We start from the raw sequence: 20,378 nt of genomic DNA on the forward strand, positions 1-20,378 counted from the left end.
ATTGCCCAGCCACTGCTAAATGAGTCTGCTGGTACATTGACCTAGACCACTACATTCCCCTTGTACTCTACACAGCCAGAATCTGACCTTGCTGAAAGTAAGGTTCCCCTTCCCGCATGTTATACCACCTTACACAGGGACAAAGAGGAAGGTGCAGATGAAAGTGCAGGTTCCTTCATCAGGTGGGGGGGCATACTCGTTGGCGACGTCACTGGCACAGGGCCCCTCAGAGTACGCAAAAGTGTCGCTGCTGGTGGGAGGCGCCCCCGCCATGCAAACACACCGCCGTACTTTGAGGGGCCCTGTGCCAGTGCCAATGCGAACGAGTGGGCCCCCCCCTGCTTGCTCAGGATCACAGCACTTGCAACGTTTAAATACTTACCTTTCCCTGCAACACCGCCGTGACGTAGTCCGCATTTCCTGGGCCCACGAAAAACTTGAGCCAGCCCTACTCCCCCCACAACTTTCCCCCAATTCCCTATGCCCAACTATTATTATACAGTTAATTAAGATTGGCAAGCTTCAGAAACAAGAATGGATGTTTTTGGCATTAAAATGGGCACTGTAGGTGTTTTCCTGGCCTCCACTCACTGCCGACTATGCTTCCCCATTGACTTGCATTGGGTTTCGTGTTTCGGTCGATCCCCGACTTTTAGCGATAATCGGCCGACTGCACTCGACTCGACTCTGGACAAAATCGGGTTTCCCAAAACCCTACTCGATCTTAAAAAAATGAAAGTCGCTCAACCCTAGTGACAACCTCTTTGGGTGGAGTACATGTGAATATTTAGGCCCTGTGTATGTGAGAATTTTATCAAACAATACAGTGTGTGTAAAACAGAACAGTTTTATCCACTGTACTACATCAAAGTGCAGTTTCCCTAGGGTTATGCTAAGTTTGGATGTTTGCTCTTTTCTCCAGGTTAGGAGATATCTTTCCAATCTCTGGAGGTGCGATCCCATGAGAAGAGTATGCGGAACCTCTGGTCTATTTAGATGAGACTCTTTAGAATCCTGGTCATATGAAACTAAATTCAGAAGAGAAAATGAGACCAGTGGGGGACATGGGTTTAGTTCATAATTTTTTTTTTTTATTTCAGACCATGGGCCAATCTTTAAAAAGGATGTAGACATTTTGAACAGATGAGCAAAGCGCAGCACATTCAATGTTTATCTGCGGCTGCCGGGTCCTGCAGATCAGCTCCTATTCAAAAGAACAGAAGCTGTTCACCATTACCCGGCAGCAGGCAAAACTCTTTTAAAGGTGCTATTCATTGCAGCTTCACTCAGTTTTACATCCGGAAGCAAATAACAGCTGATCAGTGGCCACGCAGGTTGTCAGACATTCATAATGATGACGTATCCTTGTGGAAAGGTATTCAATATGTTGTGACTGGACAGCTACTTTAATGTACTTTAACAGTAAGGCTCGGATTCATTATTGCTTTTGCACCTGTTTTTTAATCAAAACCTGACTGTCCATCCTCAAAAGATCAGGGGCACAAGAATGAACCAATACGATTAAAGGTGGGAGGTAAGTTGTATTGTGAATTAGTTGAGGTGGGAATTCCACTGATGGGTGCCGATCCCACTGGTGAGCACATCCATAGCAGTAAAAATGAGGATTTGATCCGGTCTAACCATCCATGTAAAAACAGAATTTCTTAGGAAACATTTAAAACAATGGATAAAAAACTGATGCATTTCTGGCGGAATGCAGACTCCCTTAGTCATAGGATGCTACATCAGGTCTGGATAATAGTATTTAAATAAGAGAGGAACCAATCACTTATGGACAAATGCTAATAACTAGTGATGATCCAATAGTGCAATATTCAGATTCTGTAAAATCGGCACAAATAATTTTTAATATCCTTGTATTCGTACTGAAATCCAATGCAAGTCAATGGGAAAGCCAAATATTTTTCAGCTGGACCCAAGAAACTAGTCTGGGGGCATGGGAAAAAAGCTGAAATTGTTGGGAAAGAGCTAAAACTAAACGGGAAAAGCATAGAGAAGATGCCTACATGCCTTCTGACTCACATATGGTATCTGGGAATAATGTTGTCAGACTATTGCGCCGGTTTTACGGATTTTTAAAAAAAACCTACCAAATAAAAAAAAATGTTAAAAGGGGAAAATGCTAAGAAACATTATTTCCTTCATAATTACATGTATATAATACAAACTAAGAAAAAAATTACACCTCCCCTTTAGCATATGTTCACATGGAGCGTTTGGCTTTATTTTTTTCTTTAACATTTGTGAGGGCTCTCACTCTTACATTTGGGAGGTCCCTACCTCATGCCAAGTAGTTAGCAAGATATTGGAATACATGTTCCTCATCCCTTCACAATGCCATTTCAAACATGCCCATTTGAATTTTGGGCATTTCCAGTCATTATGCTGCCCTTGCTGACAATTAGCAAAGTGCCAGCAGGTGCTGTGAAACCTGAGTTTAGTAAGGGCCTTCAGGTGGCCCTGTATCATACATTTGGGAGGGCTCTCACTCCTACTTTCGAGAGGTCCCTCCCTCATGCCAAATAGATAGCCAGATAGTAGAATGCATTTTCCATATCACTTTACAATACCAGCTAAAACATGCCCATTGGAATTTTGGTCTTTGCCCGCCACCACCACCATGTCCACCGCCATGTCATTATACGGCCCTCGCTGACAATTAGCAGAGTGCCACCATGTGCTTTGAAACCTGCGTTTTGTAATGTCCACAGTTCATTTTTGTCACCGGATTCCAATGGAACCACTGTCATAGTGGGTGAAGCTGCAAGTAAGGTGAATATAATACAGGAGTTGGGTGAGCTTTACTATTAATATCAGAAAATTGGATTCTACCAGACACCAACCGCATTAGAATTAAATTCAGAATATAGTGTATGCAAGCGAGGGCCTGTATTGTGGTCAGTCTGTCAGGCCTGAAACCCATGTCAGGAACATGTACAAGCCTCACTTTACTTGGAAGCAGCCTCCTCAAGGGAAGGAGCCCGGAGTGCCATTGACCAATCTACACAAGCCTACACACTTCTTCTGGAAACTACTCAACCATGCAGAATGTATCTTTTGCATGGTTTTGGGCAACAATGGAGTAATTAGAGGATATATTCAAACAACACTGCATGAACCAGTCACCACCCATTATCTGTATAAATACACATGCAAAGAGCTATTAAGTGCATGGAGATTCCAGATTTGGAAAAAATGTTGAAAGGGCAAAACTGGAATAGCTGCATAAGTGAAGTGAGGCGATAGGTAAGTCCAAAGAAATGTCTTTTTAGAGAACACTAAAAAATTTTGAGTATTGGGAATTAATAGAATTGTCCAGGTTAGTACATTTCAGATAAGTGGCACAGCTCGAGAAAAGTCTTAAAGATGGGATTGGATGGTCTGGATTGTTGAAGATGTTAGTCTTAGGTCATTAGCAGAAAGGAGGGCAAGGGTAAGGTGATAGACAGTTGAGTGAGGAGATGTAGGGTGGTGCAGAACTGTGGAGGTCTTTGTGGGTAAGAGTGATAAGTTTATATTGAACTCTGAAGCGGATTGGAAGCCAGTGCAATGACTGGCACAGTGTAGAGACATCGGTGTAGCGGTTGTAAAGGAATATGATCCTGTCTGGTGCACTCAGCACAGATTGGAGAGTGGACAGTTTAGTAGGAGGAAGACCGGTTAGTAGAGAATTGCAGTAGTTAAGACAAAAATGAATAAGTAAACCAGTAAGAGAGTCAAAGGTAAGAAAATGTTGAATTTTAGAGATATTTTTGAGATGTAGGTGTAAGGAGAAGAACCCAGCTAGGGTTGCTTCCTCTGTGACGGGTGTCATGATTCTCAATGGCGAGAGAACATAGCCCAGCATATATGAGAACTAGCTCTTGGAAGATGGAAACTATACTGACCATGAACTAAACCTGCCGCACAACTAGAAGTGGCCGGGTAGCATGCCTACGTTTTTTAACCCTAGATGCCCAGCGCCAGCCGGAGAACTACCTAATCCTAGCAGAGGAAAAGACAGTCCTGGCTCACCTCTAGAGAAATTTTCCCAAAAGGCAGACAGAGGCCCCCACATATATTGGCGGTGATTTTAGATGAAATGACAAACGTAGTATGAAAATAGGTTTAGCAAAATCGAGGTCCGCTTTCTAGAAAGCAGGAAGACAGAAAGGACACTTTCATGGTCAGCAGAAAACCCTATCAAAACACCATCCAGAAATTCCTTTAAGACTCTAGCATTAACTCATAACACCAGAGTGGCAATTTCCGATCACAAGAGCTTTCCAGACACAGTAACGAAACAGCAGCTGTGAACAGGAACAAAATGCAGAAACACACAAGGACAAAAGTCCAACTTAGCTGGGAGTTGTCTAGTAGCAGGAACAAGCACAGAAGGCTTCTGATTACATTGTTGACCGGCAAGAAACTGACAGAGGAGCAAGGTTATATAGCGACTCCCACATCCTGATAGGAGCAGGTGAACAGAGGGGATGATGCACACAAGTTCAATTCCACAAGTGGCCACCGGGGGAGCCCAGAATCCAATTTCACAACAGTACCCCCCCCTCAAGGAGGGGGCACCGAACCCTCACCAGAACCACCAGGGCGATCAGGATGAGCCCTATGAAAGGCACGGACAAGATCGGAGGCATGAACATCAGAGGCAGTGACCCAAGAATTATCCTCCTGACCGTATCCCTTCCATTTGACCAGATACTGGAGTCTCCGTCTGGAAACACGAGAGTCTAAGATCTTTTCCACAACGTACTCCAACTCACCCTCAACCAACACCGGAGCAGGAGGCTCAACGGAAGGCACAACCGGTACCTCATACCTGCGCAACAATGACCGATGAAAAACATTATGAATCGAAAAGGATGCAGGGAGGTCCAAACGGAAGGACACAGGGTTAAGAATCTCCAATATCTTGTACGGGCCGATGAACCGAGGCTTAAACTTATGAGAAGAAACCCTCATAGGGACAAAACGAGAAGACAACCACACCAAGTCCCCAACACAAAGCCGAGGACCAACACGACGACGGCGGTTGGCAAAAAGCTGAGTCTTCTCCTGGGACAACTTCAAATTGTCCACCACCTGCCCCCAAATCTGATGCAACCTCTCCACCACAGCATCCACTCCAGGACAATCCGAAGATTCCACTTGACCGGAGGAAAATCGAGGATGAAACCCCAAATTACAGAAAAACGGGGACACCAAGGTGGCAGAGCTGGCCCGATTATTGAGGGCGAACTCCGCCAAAGGCAAAAAAGCAACCCAATCATCCTGATCCGCAGACACAAAACACCTCAAATATGTCTCCAAGGTCTGATTAGTCTGCTCGGTCTGGCCATTAGTCTGAGGATGGAAAGCAGACGAAAAAGACAAATCTATGCCCATCCTAGCACAGAATGCCCGCCAAAATCTAGACACGAATTGGGTCCCTCTGTCAGAAACGATATTCTCAGGAATACCATGCAAACGAACAACATTTTGAAAAAACAGAGGAACCAACTCGGAAGAAGAAGGCAACTTAGGCAAGGGAACCAGATGGACCATCTTAGAGAAACGGTCACACACCACCCAGATGACAGACATCTTCTGAGAAACAGGCAGATCCGAAATAAAATCCATCGAGATGTGCGTCCAAGGCCTCTTCGGGATAGGCAAGGGCAACAACAATCCACTAGCCCGAGAACAACAAGGCTTGGCCCGAGCACAAACGTCACAAGACTGCACAAAGCCTCGCACATCTCGTGACAGGGAAGGCCACCAGAAGGACCTTGCCACCAAATCCCTGGTACCAAAGATTCCAGGATGACCTGCCAACGCAGAAGAATGAACCTCAGAGATGACTCTACTGGTCCAATCATCAGGAACAAACAGTCTACCAGGTGGGCAACGATCAGGTCTATCCGCCTGAAACTCCTGCAAGGCCCGCCGCAGGTCTGGAGAAACGGCAGACAATATCACTCCATCTTTAAGGATACCTGTGGGCTCAGAATTACCAGGGGAGTCAGGCTCAAAACTCCTAGAAAGGGCATCCGCCTTAACATTCTTAGAACCCGGTAGGTACGACACCACAAAATTAAACCGAGAGAAAAACAACGACCAGCGCGCCTGTCTAGGATTCAGGCGCCTGGCAGACTCAAGGTAAATTAAATTTTTGTGGTCAGTCAATACCACCACCTGATGTCTGGCCCCCTCAAGCCAGTGACGCCACTCCTCAAAAGCCCACTTCATGGCCAAAAGCTCCCGATTCCCAATATCATAATTCCGCTCGGCGGGCGAAAATTTACGGGAAAAAAAAGCACAAGGTCTCATCACGGAGCAGTCGGAACTTCTCTGCGACAACACCGCCCCAGCTCCGATTTCAGAAGCGTCGACCTCAACCTGAAAAGGAAGAGCAACATCAGGCTGACGCAACACTGGGGCGGAAGAAAAGCGGCGCTTGAGCTCCCGAAAGGCCTCCACAGCATCAGGGGACCAATCAGCAACATCAGCACCCTTCTTAGTCAAATCAGTCAATGGTTTTACAACATCAGAAAAACCAGCAATAAATCGACGATAAAAGTTAGCAAAGCCCAAAAATTTCTGAAGACTCTTAAGAGAAGAGGGTTGCGTCCAATCACCAATAGCCTGAACCTTGACAGGATCCATCTCGATGGAAGAGGGGGAAAAAATGTATCCCAAGAAAGAAATCTTTTGAACCCCAAAAACACACTTAGAACCCTTCACACACAAGGAATTAGACCGCAAAACCTGAAAAACCCTCCTGACCTGCTGGACATGAGAGTCCCAGTCATCCGAAAAAATCAGAATATCATCCAGATACACAATCATAAATTTATCCAAATAATCGCGGAAAATGTCATGCATAAAGGACTGGAAGACTGAAGGGGCATTTGAAAGACCAAAAGGCATCACCAAATACTCAAAATGGCCCTCGGGCGTATTAAATGCGGTTTTCCACTCATCCCCCTGCTTGATTCGCACCAAATTATACGCCCCACGGAGATCAATCTTAGAGAACCACTTGGCCCCCTTTATACGAGCAAACAAATCAGTAAGCAGTGGTAACGGATATTGATATTTAACCGTGATTTTATTCAAAAGTCGATAATCAATACACGGCCTCAAAGAGCCGTCTTTCTTAGACACAAAGAAAAAACCGGCTCCTAAGGGAGATGACGAAGGACGAATATGTCCCTTTTCCAAGGACTCCTTTATATATTCTCGCATAGCAGCGTGTTCAGGCACAGACAGATTAAATAAACGACCCTTAGGGTATTTACTACCCGGAATCAAGTCTATGGCACAATCGCACTCCCGGTGCGGAGGTAGTGAACCAACCTTGGGTTCTTCAAAAACGTCACGAAAGTCAGACAAGAATTCAGGAATCTCAGAGGGAATAGATGATGAAATGGAAACCAAAGGTACGTCCCCATGAGTTCCTTTACATCCCCAGCTTAACACAGACATAGCTCTCCAGTCGAGGACTGGGTTATGAGATTGCAGCCATGGCAATCCCAGCACCAAAACATCATGTAGATTATACAGCACCAGAAAGCGAATAACCTCCTGGTGATCCGGATTAACACGCATAGTCACTTGTGTCCAGTATTGTGGTTTATTACTAGCCAATGGGGTGGAGTCAATCCCTTTCAGAGGTATCGGAGCCTCCAGTGGCTCCAAATCATACCCACAGCGTTTGGCAAAGGACCAATCCATAAGACTCAAAGCAGCGCCAGAGTCGACATAGGCGTCCGCGGTAATAGATGACAAAGAACAAATCAGGGTCACAGATAGAATAAACTTAGACTGTAAAGTGCTAATTGAAACAGACTTGTCAGGCTTCTTAGTACGCTTAAAGCATGCTGATATAACATGAGTTGAATCACCACAATAGAAGCACAACCCATTTTTTCGTCTAAAATTCTGCCGCTCGCTTCTGGACAGAATTCTATCACATTGCATATTTTCTGGCGTTTTCTCAGTAGATACCGCCAAATGGTGCACAGGTTTGCGCTCCCGCAGACGCCTATCGATCTGAATAGCCATCGTCATGGACTCATTCAGACTCGCAGGCACAGGGAACCCCACTATAACATCCTTAATGGCATCAGAGAGACCTTCTCTGAAAATCGCCGCCAGGGCGCACTCATTCCACTGAGTAAGCACAGACCATTTGCGGAATTTTTGGCAGTATATTTCAGCTTCATCTTGCCCCTGAGACAAGGACATCAAGGCCTTTTCCGCCTGAAGCTCTAAATGAGGTTCCTCATAAAGCAACCCCAAGGCCAGAAAAAACGCATCCACATTGAGCAACGCAGGATCCCCTGGTGCCAATGCAAAAGCCCAGTCTTGAGGGTCGCCCCGGAGCAAGGAAATTACAATCCTGACCTGCTGTGCAGGGTCTCCGGCAGAGCGAGACTTCAGGGACAAAAACAATTTGCAATTATTTTTAAAATTTTGAAAGTGAAATCTATTCCCCGAGAAGAATTCAGGCAAAGGAATTCTAGGCTCAGACATAGGTGCATGAACAACAAAATCTTGCAAATTTTGTACCTTTGTGGCGAGATTATTCAAACCTGTAGCTACACTCTGAAGATCCATTTGAAACAGGTGAACACAGAGCCATTCAAGGATTAGAAGGAGAGAAAGAGAGGAAGGCTGCAGTATAGGCAGACTAGCAAGTGATTCAATTAAGAGCACACTCAGAACTAGAGGAAAAAAAAAAATAAATTGTAGCAGACTTCTTTTTTCTCTCCTTTCTCAGCCAGTAATTTAACCCTTTTTTTTGGCCGGTCAAACTGTCATGATTCTCAATGGCGAGAGAACATAGCCCAGCATATATGAGAACTAGCTCTTGGAAGATGGAAACTATACTGACCATGAACTAAACCTGCCGCACAACTAGAAGTGGCCGGGTAGCATGCCTACGTTTTTTAACCCTAGATGCCCAGCGCCAGCTGGAGAACTACCTAATCCTAGCAGAGGAAAAGACAGTCCTGGCTCACCTCTAGAGAAATTTTCCCAAAAGGCAGACAGAGGCCCCCACATATATTGGCGGTGATTTTAGATGAAATGGCAAACGTAGTATGAAAATAGGTTTAGCAAAATCGAGGTCCGCTTTCTAGATAGCAGGAAGACAGAAAGGACACTTTCATGGTCAGCAGAAAACCCTATCAAAACACCATCCAGAAATTCCTTTAAGACTCTAGCATTAACTCATAACACCAGAGTGGCAATTTCCGATCACAAGAGCTTTCCAGACACAGTAACGAAACAGCAGCTGTGAACAGGAACAAAATGCAAAAACACACAAGGACAAAAGTCCAACTTAGCTGGGAGTTGTCTAGTAGCAGGAACAAGCACAGAAGGCTTCTGATTACATTGTTGACCGGCAAGAAACTGACAGAGGAGCAAGGTTATATAGCGACTCCCACATCCTGATAGGAGCAGGTGAACAGAGGGGATGATGCACACAAGTTCAATTCCACAAGTGGCCACCGGGGGAGCCCAGAATCCAATTTCACAACAGACGGGTCCGGAACCGTTGGTGCTGTCACCTATGTTGCAGGAGGAAAAGCTTAAGGCCCTGGACTGTTCCCGGCAGTTGAGAAAAGGGGCGTAGCTAATCAGGGATTTGCAGCATGCGAATAATCTGACAGTTACGGTGGGTACGTTCAGTGCGCAAGAGGTCAGTGTATGTGCTCCTAACGCAGAGTATTGTGAGAGAGCAGGCCTAAGACTTGAAGGCCAGAGGGCGATAAACGGAGACTGTCGTCAGAGCCATGTACCGATATCGCTGACACCGCTGGCACCGCTGACACCGCTGACAGTGAGACAAAGGGTCCATGTATGGCACATAGCCTCGTGCCCACGCAGACTGGAGAGTCGTACCACCCATTGGGAACTTTATCCTGTTAAGCTTCTAAACAGACCCCACATAGGGGAAACCGCCATGCAGGACAGAGATATTGCCTTGTGCATTCCTTCTCCTTCCGGACCCAAAGCCGGCATCAAGACCACAAGGAAACATTGCCCACAACAGGACCCAAGACGCCATCCTTTCCAGGACAACGCCGAATTTCTACAGCACCACTGCCTTGGCACCACCATTTGCACCCAGGGAATACACTGAGGACTGCGTCGGATTGATAAGTCTATTTCCTCTGAACGTATTGTCTCAGTTACTTGTTTTACTACCGTGTTCCAAGTTGCAGCAATTTGTATTCAGAAAATTTCTCTCTACTTCTCCCTGCGTGGAGTATCCACTGTAGAATTAAATCCCCTGATAACTCTTGCTCTGACTACATTTCGTTACTGCATCCTACGTGCCTGCTGTATCCTTACATAGGTGACATGAGCGAGCGCGTGATCAGATTTAGGGGGTGAATGAAAGATCTGAATCAAATATGACCTCAAGACAGCAGACATGTTGCTGGGGAGTAATGGTTGAATCACACACTGAAATGGCAATATTGGGCTTGGGAAGGTTCACTGAGGAAGGAAACACAAGAAGTTCATTTTTACCTGATTCAATTTTAGATAGAGGGAGGGCATGATGTTAGAGACAGCAGAATGACAGCACTGGTATTTTGTAGTAATGATGGGGTTATATCAGGAAACAATGTGTATAATTGAGTGTCATCAGTATACAGATGGTACTGAAACCCGAATCTACTGATGGTTTGATGGGCAGTATATACGGAGAAGAGGAGAGAACCTAGAACTAAACCCAGAGGGACCCTAAAGAAAGAGGAAAAGGAGCCAGAAAAAGGTACAATGAAGGAGCAGTCAGAGAGGTAGGAGGAAAACCAAGAGAGACCAGTATTCTTGAGCCCAATAGAGCAGAGCATAGTTTAGAGAAGCGGGCGATCCACAGTGTTAAATGCTGCAGAGAGATCCAGGAGAATTAGCAGGAGTAGTGACTATTAGACTTAGCTGTTAGTAGTTCATTAGAGACTTTCACAAGGGCAGTTTCAGTAGAGTTTAAAGAGCGGAAATTGGATTGTAAAGAGTCAAAAAGAGCGTTATCTGAGAGATTGCGGATTAGACAATAGTGGACCAAATGTTCCAAATGTTTATAAATGAAGGGAAGATTAGAGACAGGTCTATAGTTAGAAGCTCAGTTTTGGCTGAGGGATGATTTTTTTAAGTGTTTGGTGTATGGTGGCATGTTTGAAAGAGGAGGGAAAGATAACAGATGAGAGAGGTTAAATATTTTAGTTAGGTGAGTGGTGACAGCTGCAGAAAGGGACTGAAGGAGATGTGAGGAAACAGGGTCACTGGTGCAAGTAGTAGGGTGATAAGATGCAAGGAGCCGGGTAACCTCTTCTTCCATGACCGGACACAAAAAGACACAAAGTGAGCTATATGGAATGAAGGAGGTAAGAGAATGCATGATATTAGGGTATTGGGAGAAAATTTCCTGTCAGTTATGGTTAATTTTTTCTTGGTCAGCGCTGAGGTTGGTTGTTAAGGCCAGGACTGAAGATGGAATGAAAATTGTCAATGAGTTGAGTAGTTTAGGATTATTGGATAGCGAAGTGATGAGGATGTTGAAGTAAACTTGTTTGGAGAGGTGAAGGGCATAGGTGTATGTTTTAAGCATGAACTTATAATGGATGAAATTTTTGGAAAGATTGGATTTTGCGCACCTGGAGCATTGCTGAAAAAAAATTGTTTGCACCATGTGCCAGGGTTGGCGCCATCCTTGCTGAGTTGTTCTATGTGTAGGAGGTGCAGCTTCATCCTGGGCAGTATTTCATTATAATGTTTCAGAGCAGAGTCGAGACATGAAAGGGAGGAGATTGGGGCTAATCCTTCACAAGTTTCTGGGTATTAAAGGCACATATATTCCTATAAGAGTGGTCAGTGGTGGTGTCCTGACTGGGGTAACAGTTCTTGATGGAGAATGAAAGAAGGTTGTGGTTAGAGAGCGGTAGAGGGGAGTTAGTAAAATCATGCACTGAGCAGAGCCAGGAGAAGATCAGGATCAGCATATTCACGTCTTCATGTATATGAAAGTGAGAGGAGGTTAGAAATGTAAGATGAGTGGGAGCTAGGATCATCAATAGGGATGTTAAAGTCCCCCATGATGAGAGTGGGGATGTCACAAGATCGCAAATGTGGAAGCCAGGTGGCAAAGTGATTGAGGAACTGATAGGTGGGGCCTGGAGGGCGATATACAAATGCCACTCACAAGAAGAAGAGCTTAAAAAGTCTGACAGTGTGAACCTCAAAAGAATGAAAAGTATGTGAGGGTACTGGGGTCAAAACCTGAAAAGCATATTTTGTAGAAAGAAGCAGACCAATATCTCAATCTTCTTTGTTCTCAGGTCTCAGAGAATGTGAAAAATATAGGCCACCATACAAGAGAAACCTGGATCCCGGTTTCACTAAGAGATGGGACAAAGAAAGTGTTAACTGTCGAAGGATTAGTTGGTGAAAAATACGATTTGCCCTGGGTGCTGTCATTCCACGCTATATCACTGCTGAAATGGGTCACTAAAAGGCACCATTACTATTTGAAGGGCAATACATTTGTACAAATACTGATACTTGAGATGAATGTATGACAATGGTACCATGGGGATAAACAAATTCAACCTAACTTTTAAGTAAAACAATAACCTTCACAGGTTGTGTAGCATTATGGATATACGCCAGTTGTCCTATTGAGCCTGGTATATACTCTACGTTACGTATCTGTTGGGTTTTATCTATAAATGTAAGTGTTGCGCTATTTTAAAAAGGACCTGTCAGCTCTTCTGACATGTCTCTTTCACTTGCATTCGTAATGAAATAATTATTGAACATTTGTTCCAAGAACTCTGTGATCTGTTTCTTTGTTATGAAACTTATGATAGCTAGTTGGTGTTTCTCTACACAGTCTGATACTGGTCAGTCGGAAGAGGGAAAAGTAAATGCCCAGTTGATAATTTATTTACACATTTTGAGTAGTAATACCAGGGGAATAGCACAAAGCAGAGTTCTAAGAAAAGTTGCTTGGAACGGAAGTGTTTACTGAAACATGCATGTGCCAGGTGGTGACGGGAAGTATGGTACTGGAATTTCAGTGGGCATGGTGATGATAGGTGATAACAAAAGCAGGATATGAGGGAAGTACAACATTTTCCATTCTCTTCAGCTATTGCTTTTTTTTACAGAAGCAGATGTAAGCAGAAATACTCAGTTACTCTTAAAAAACTAATGATCTCTGTACTTGTGATAAGCGAATTTGTTCGAAAAACAATCGCCAAACATAAATGCGACATGAATATGGCACATTCGGATTCGTGATTGGAAACACAAGCAAAATTTTATAACATTGGAAAAAATTGGTAACATTCGGTAAAAAGTGCGGGAAAATATTTGCGTTGCCACTAAAGTATTTTCAGCACTTTGGCTATGATTATGGTAGAGAATTATGAGCGTGGGGCATGTGTTTGATGAGGGGAGGGGGTTTGCAGGGCTCAGAGGCGGGGTGTGCTTGTAAACAGTAATTTATTTATTTTTTCTTAACTTTATGTGTGCACATTGCGGCTAGCCAATCAGAGCGCAGGAAACATTCACAATGTCTTGACACAATGGCTTGTGTCATTGGCTGCTGAAATCACATGTCCCTCTCCATATACAGCTCTGGCAAAAATTAAGAGACCACCACATCAAAACCCTGTCATGTGCAACCCAATCTCCAGACCTGAACCACATTGAAAACCTCTGGAATGTAATCAAGAGGAAGATGAATAGTCACAAGCCATCAAACAAAGAAGAACTGCTTACATTTTTGCGCCAGGAGCAGTGTGAAAGACTGGTGGAAAGCATGCCAAGACGCTTGAAAGCTGTGATTAAAAATCATGGTTATTCCACAAAATATTGATTTCTAAACTCTTCCTGAGTTAAAACATTAGTATTGTTGTTTCTAAATGAATATGAACTTGTTTTCTTTGCATTATTTGAGGTCTGAAAAGCACTGTTTTTTTTATTTTGATCATTTCTCCTTTTCAGAAAAAAAATACAAAATGTATTGCTTGGAAATTCGGAGACATGTTGTCAGAAGTTTATTGAATAAAAAAAAAATTACATTTTACTCAAAAATATACCTATGAAGAGAAAAATCAGACAAACTGAACATTTTGCAGTGGTTTCTTAATTTTTGCCAGAGCTGTAAAGAGGGCAGAGAAAAGAGGCTGCTCCTGACTAGAGATGAGTGGTGTTCGAGTCGAACTGTTCGCCAATTTCAAATTCGAGCTGTTTTGAGCGGTGTTCGAGTTGTTCGACGAACCCTTAACAATTTGCTTAAAATTCGACTGTTCGAGTTTCTGTTCGATAACTGTTCGTTCACCAAAAGCCCAGCTTGATTTGCACATTAAAACTGTTTATCATTGTTAATGGACTGTTTCAGTGTATAGGGGGCGGGGGATAGATCTGTGCTGAAATAACGCCGATCTCCATTTTTTTTTCTTTCCCACATTTACAGTGGGGCGGTGCAGTCTCTCAGCCTATCAGCAGTGCACACACACACAGCAATGTGCATGTGATGCACACAAGCAAGGGCATGTGTCATTGGCTGTGTATGTCACATGTCCTTGCCCTATAAGAACCAGCCATTTGCCCCATCGCCACCATTTCCTCACTGCTGCAGCTCAGTGCTGCTGTGGGCGCTATACAGACTAAGAGTGTTTTTTTGGAGCGAATTGTCAGAGGGATAGGTTTAGGGAGTCGGGAGGAGTCGGGACTAGTTGTAATATCAGCCCTTTTCAGGGTAGGTTACAGCAGTTCATAGCACTGTTTGCCAGGCAGGTCTGAGCCAGTGCTGTGCAAGTGTTTGTCACAGCATTTGGTGTAATCTAGCTCAGCCAATCCTTTTGGGCTAGTAGCATTGTCTGATAGTCATCTGAGTAGCCCGCCTGTGAAGCTAGCTACACCGCCTGTGTATCTCAATTTTTACTGCATCTAACCCAGTAAATCGTTTTGGGGTTTTGGGCTTAGTAGCAGTGTCTGCATGTCAGCAGAGTAGCCCGCCTGTGAAACTAACTACACCGCCTGTGTATCTCTATTTTCACTGCATCTAATTCAGTTAATAGTTTTGGGCCTAGGAGCAGTGTCTGCACGTCAGCAGAGTAGCCCGCCTGTGAAACAAACTATACCACCTGTGTATCTCAATTTTTACTGCATCTTATCCAGTTAATAGTTTTGGGCCTAGGAGCAGTGTCTGCACGTCAGCAGAGTAGCCCGCCTGTGAAACAAACTATACCACCTGTGTATCTCAATTTTTACTGCATCTTATCCAGTTAATAGTTTTGGGCCTAGGAGCAGTGTCTGCACGTCAGCAGAGTAGCCCGCCTGTGAAACAAGCTATACCGCCTGTGTATCTCAATTTTTACTGCATCTAATCCAGTTAATAGTTTTGGGCCTAGGAGCAGTGTCTGCACGTCAGCAGAGTAGCCCGCCTGTGAAACAAACTATACCGCCTGTGTATCTCAATTTTTACTGCATCTAATCCAGTTAATAGTTTAGAGCCTAGGAGCAGTGTCTGCACGTCAGCAGAGTAGCCCGCCTGTGAAACAAACTATACCGCCTGTGTATCTCAATTTTTACTGCATCTAATCCAGTTAATAGTTTTGGGCCTAGGAGCAGTGTCTACACTGTTCGACAAGCCCTGCTGCAATACGTTATGATGTATAGCCTGGGCCAACGAGCTCAAGAGGTGGGGCAAATCACGCTGCAGGAGTGGTCTCAGATCAGGGACCTATGCACCCTTCTGCACAGCAATGAAGATGTTTAGTGCTGACGATGCCATTATCAGCATGACCATTCCGGTGATTTACATGCTGGAGCACACCTTACACAGTGTTCGGAGTCAGGTGGTGGAACAAGAGGAGGAGGAGGAACTGGAGGAGTCGTATGCGGAAGGGATCATATCTCCAAGGTCAAGAAGGTTGGCAGCACCAAGGCGGCTGGCATTGGAGGCTGGGGGAGAGGGATTACCGAGGGCGCATGGTAGCAGCCAAACTGTTGAGGAAGGTGCAGGAGGAGAGGAAGAAGTGGAGGACAAACTGGCGCTGGGCATGGAAGACTCATCAGATGAGGGAGACCTTGATCAAATTTCTGTTGTGCGAGGTTGGGAGGAGAGGGCAGACGAAAGAAGCATGATTCTCACCTCGCCACCACCAAGACAACAAGGACTTGGTCCTCCTGGATGCGCAAGACACATGAGTGCCTTCTTGCTGCACTACCTGCAACATGACCCTCGGATTGTCAGAATCTGAAGTAATGCTGACTACTGGGTTGCCACACTCTTAGATCCCCGGTACAAAAGCAAATTTGGTGAAATAATTCCTGCCATAGAAAGGGATTCACGCATGCAGGAGTATCAGCAGAGACTGTTACAGAATCTAACATCTGCTTTTCCACAAAACACCAGTGGTGCACGTAGTCAATCTCTGAGTTCTAACTTGCCAACCGTGGGACTATCGAGTCATCACTAGAGTTGAGCGACTTTCATTTTTTTAAGATCGAGTCGGGTTTTGTGAAACCCGATTTTGTCCAGAGTCGAGTCGAGTGCAGTCGGCCGATTATCGCTAAAAGTCGGGGATCGACCGAAACACGAAACCCAATGCAAGTCAATGGGGAAGCATAGTCGGCAGTGAGTGGAGGCCAGGAAAACACCTACAGTGCCCATTTTAATGCCAAAAACATCCATTCTTGTTTCTGAAGCTTGTCAATCTTAATTAACTTTATAATAATAGTTGGGCATAGGGAATTGGGGGTCATTTGGCAAAAGTTGTGGGGGGAGTAGGGCCGGCTCAAGTTTTTCGTGGGCCCAGGAAATGCGGACTACGTCACGGCGGTGTTGCAGGGAAAGGTAAGTATTTCAACGTTGCAAGTGCTGTGATCCTGAGCAAGCAGGGGGGGCCCACTCGTTCGCATTGGCACTGGCACAGGGCCCCTCAAAGTACAGCGATGTGTGTTTGCATGGCGGGGGCGCCTCCCACCAGCAGCGACACTTTTGCGTACTCTGAGGGGCCCTGTGCCAGTGACGTCGCCAACGAGTATGCCCCCCCACCTGATGAAGGAACCTGCACTTTCATCTGCACCTTCCTCTCTGTCCCTGTGTAAGGTGGTATAACATGCGGGAAGGGGAACCTTACTTTCAGCAGGGTCAGATTCTGGCTGTGTAGAGTATAAGGGGAATGTAGTGGTCTAGGTCAATGTACCAGCAGACTCATCTAGCAGTGGCTGGGCAATGGGCAGGATGAGGAGGAAACAGATATAGGGCCAAAGAATAAAGTAGGCTAAATGCAGTTCAAAATTGGTAACAGGACTAAACAGGCGGCATTGCTTTGTTCAGTGGAGTAGCAAACCCAAGAGCAGCAGACACTGTTTCAAGGGCATAACCACACTAGTAGGCCAAATGCAGTTTAATATCTGATAGTATAGGGCGAAAGCCAGAATGTGGAAGCTCAGCTTTGTTCAGTTGAGGACAACACCAGGCAGGGGCAGACATTCACCTTTAGTAGGCCGGAACAGCCAATTGCATTTTTAAAAATGGTAATTTGGAACAGAAGGTTGAAGCTCAGCTTTATTCAGTTGAGGACAACACCAGGCAGGGGCAGTCAGACACCTTTAGTAGGCCGGAACAGCCAATTTTTTTAAAAAACAGCAGTTAGTAAGAGGCAGAAGGTAGAAGCTCAGCTTTATTCAGTTGAGGACAACACCAGGCAGGGGCAGACAGACACCTTTAGTAGGCCGGAACAGCCAATTGCATTTTTAAAAATGGTAATTTGGAACTGAAGGTTGAAGCTCAGCTTTATTCAGTTGAGGACAACACCAGGCAGGGGCAGACATTCACCTTTAGTAGGCCGGAACAGCCAATTGCATTTTTAAAAATGGTAATTTGGAACAGAAGGTAGAAGCTCAGCTTTATTCAGTTGAGGACAACACCAGGCAGGGGCAGACATTCACCTTTAGTAGGCCGGAACAGCCAATTTCATTTTTAAAAATGGTAATTTGGAACAGAAGGTTGAAGCTCAGCTTTATTCAGTTGAGGACAACACCAGGCAGGGACAGACAGACACCTTTAGTAGGCCGGAACAGCCAATTGCATTTTTAAAAATGGTAATTTGGAACAGAAGGTTGAAGCTCAGCTTTATTCAGTTGAGGACAACACCAGGCAGGGGCAGTCAGACACCTTTAGTAGGCCGGAACAGCCAATTTTTTTAAAAAACAGCAGTTAGTAAGAGGCAGAAGGTAGAAGCTCAGCTTTATTCAGTTGAGGACAACACCAGGCAGGGGCAGACAGACACCTTTAGTAGGCCGGAACAGCCAATTGCATTTTTAAAAATGGTAATTTGGAACAGAAGGTTGAAGCTCAGCTTTATTCAGTTGAGGACAACACCAGGCAGGGGCAGACAGACACCTTTAGTAGGCCGGAACAGCCAATTGCATTTTTAAAAATGGTAATTTGGAACTGAAGGTTGAAGCTCAGCTTTATTCAGTTGAGGACAACACCAGGCAGGGGCAGACAGACACCTTTAGTAGGCCGGAACAGCCAATTGCATTTTTAAAAATGGTAATTTGGAACTGAAGGTTGAAGCTCAGCTTTATTCAGTTGAGGACAACACCAGGCAGGGGCAGACATTCACCTTTAGTAGGCCGGAACAGCCAATTGCATTTTTAAAAATGGTAATTTGGAACAGAAGGTAGAAGCTCAGCTTTATTCAGTTGAGGACAACACCAGGCAGGGGCAGACATTCACCTTTAGTAGGCCGGAACAGCCAATTGCATTTTTAAAAATGGTAATTTGGAACAGAAGGTAGAAGCTCAGCTTTATTCAGTTGAGGACAACACCAGGCAGGGGCAGACATTCACCTTTAGTAGGCCGGAACAGCCAATTTCATTTTTAAAAATGGTAATTTGGAACAGAAGGTTGAAGCTCAGCTTTATTCAGTTGAGGACAACACCAGGCAGGGGCAGACAGACACCTTTAGTAGGCCGGAACAGCCAATTGCATTTTTAAAAATGGTAATTTGGAACAGAAGGTTGAAGCTCAGCTTTATTCAGTTGAGGACAACACCAGGCAGGGGCAGTCAGACACCTTTAGTAGGCCGGAACAGCCAATTTTTTAAAAAAACAGCAGTTAGTAAGAGGCAGAAGGTAGAAGCTCAGCTTTATTCAGTTGAGGACAACACCAGGCAGGGGCAGACAGACACCTTTAGTAGGCCGGAACAGCCAATTGCATTTTTAAAAATGGTAATTTGGAACAGAAGGTTGAAGCTCAGCTTTATTCAGTTGAGGACAACACCAGGCAGGGGCAGACAGACACCTTTAGTAGGCCGGAACAGCCAATTGCATTTTTAAAAATGGTAATTTGGAACTGAAGGTTGAAGCTCAGCTTTATTCAGTTGAGGACAACACCAGGCAGGGGCAGACAGACACCTTTAGTAGGCCGGAACAGCCAATTGCATTTTTAAAAATGGTAATTTGGAACTGAAGGTTGAAGCTCAGCTTTATTCAGTTGAGGACAACACCAGGCAGGGGCAGACATTCACCTTTAGTAGGCCGGAACAGCCAATTGCATTTTTAAAAATGGTAATTTGGAACAGAAGGTAGAAGCTCAGCTTTATTCAGTTGAGGACAACACCAGGCAGGGGCAGACATTCACCTTTAGTAGGCCGGAACAGCCAATTGCATTTTTAAAAATGGTAATTTGGAACAGAAGGTTGAAGCTCAGCTTTATTCAGTTGAGGACAACACCAGGCAGGGGCAGACAGACACCTTTAGTAGGCCGGAACAGCCAATTGCATTTTTAAAAATGGTAATTTGGAACAGAAGGTTGAAGCTCAGCTTTATTCAGTTGAGGACAACACCAGGCAGGGGCAGTCAGACACCTTTAGTAGGCCGGAACAGCCAATTTTTTAAAAAAACAGCAGTTAGTAAGAGGCAGAAGGTAGAAGCTCAGCTTTATTCAGTTGAGGACAACACCAGGCAGGGGCAGACAGACACCTTTAGTAGGCCGGAACAGCCAATTGCATTTTTAAAAATGGTAATTTGGAACAGAAGGTTGAAGCTCAGCTTTATTCAGTTGAGGACAACACCAGGCAGGGGCAGACAGACACCTTTAGTAGGCCGGAACAGCCAATTGCATTTTTAAAAATGGTAATTTGGAACAGAAGGTTGAAGCTCAGCTTTATTCAGTTGAGGACAACACCAGGCAGGGGCAGACAGACACCTTTAGTAGGCCGGAACAGCCAATTGCATTTTTAAAAATGGTAATTTGGAACTGAAGGTTGAAGCTCAGCTTTATTCAGTTGAGGACAACACCAGGCAGGGGCAGTCAGACACCTTTAGTAGGCCGGAAC

Source organism: Ranitomeya variabilis, chromosome 1 (genome assembly GCF_051348905.1).
Source record: "Ranitomeya variabilis isolate aRanVar5 chromosome 1, aRanVar5.hap1, whole genome shotgun sequence".
Classification (NCBI taxonomy): Eukaryota; Metazoa; Chordata; class Amphibia; order Anura; family Dendrobatidae; genus Ranitomeya; species Ranitomeya variabilis.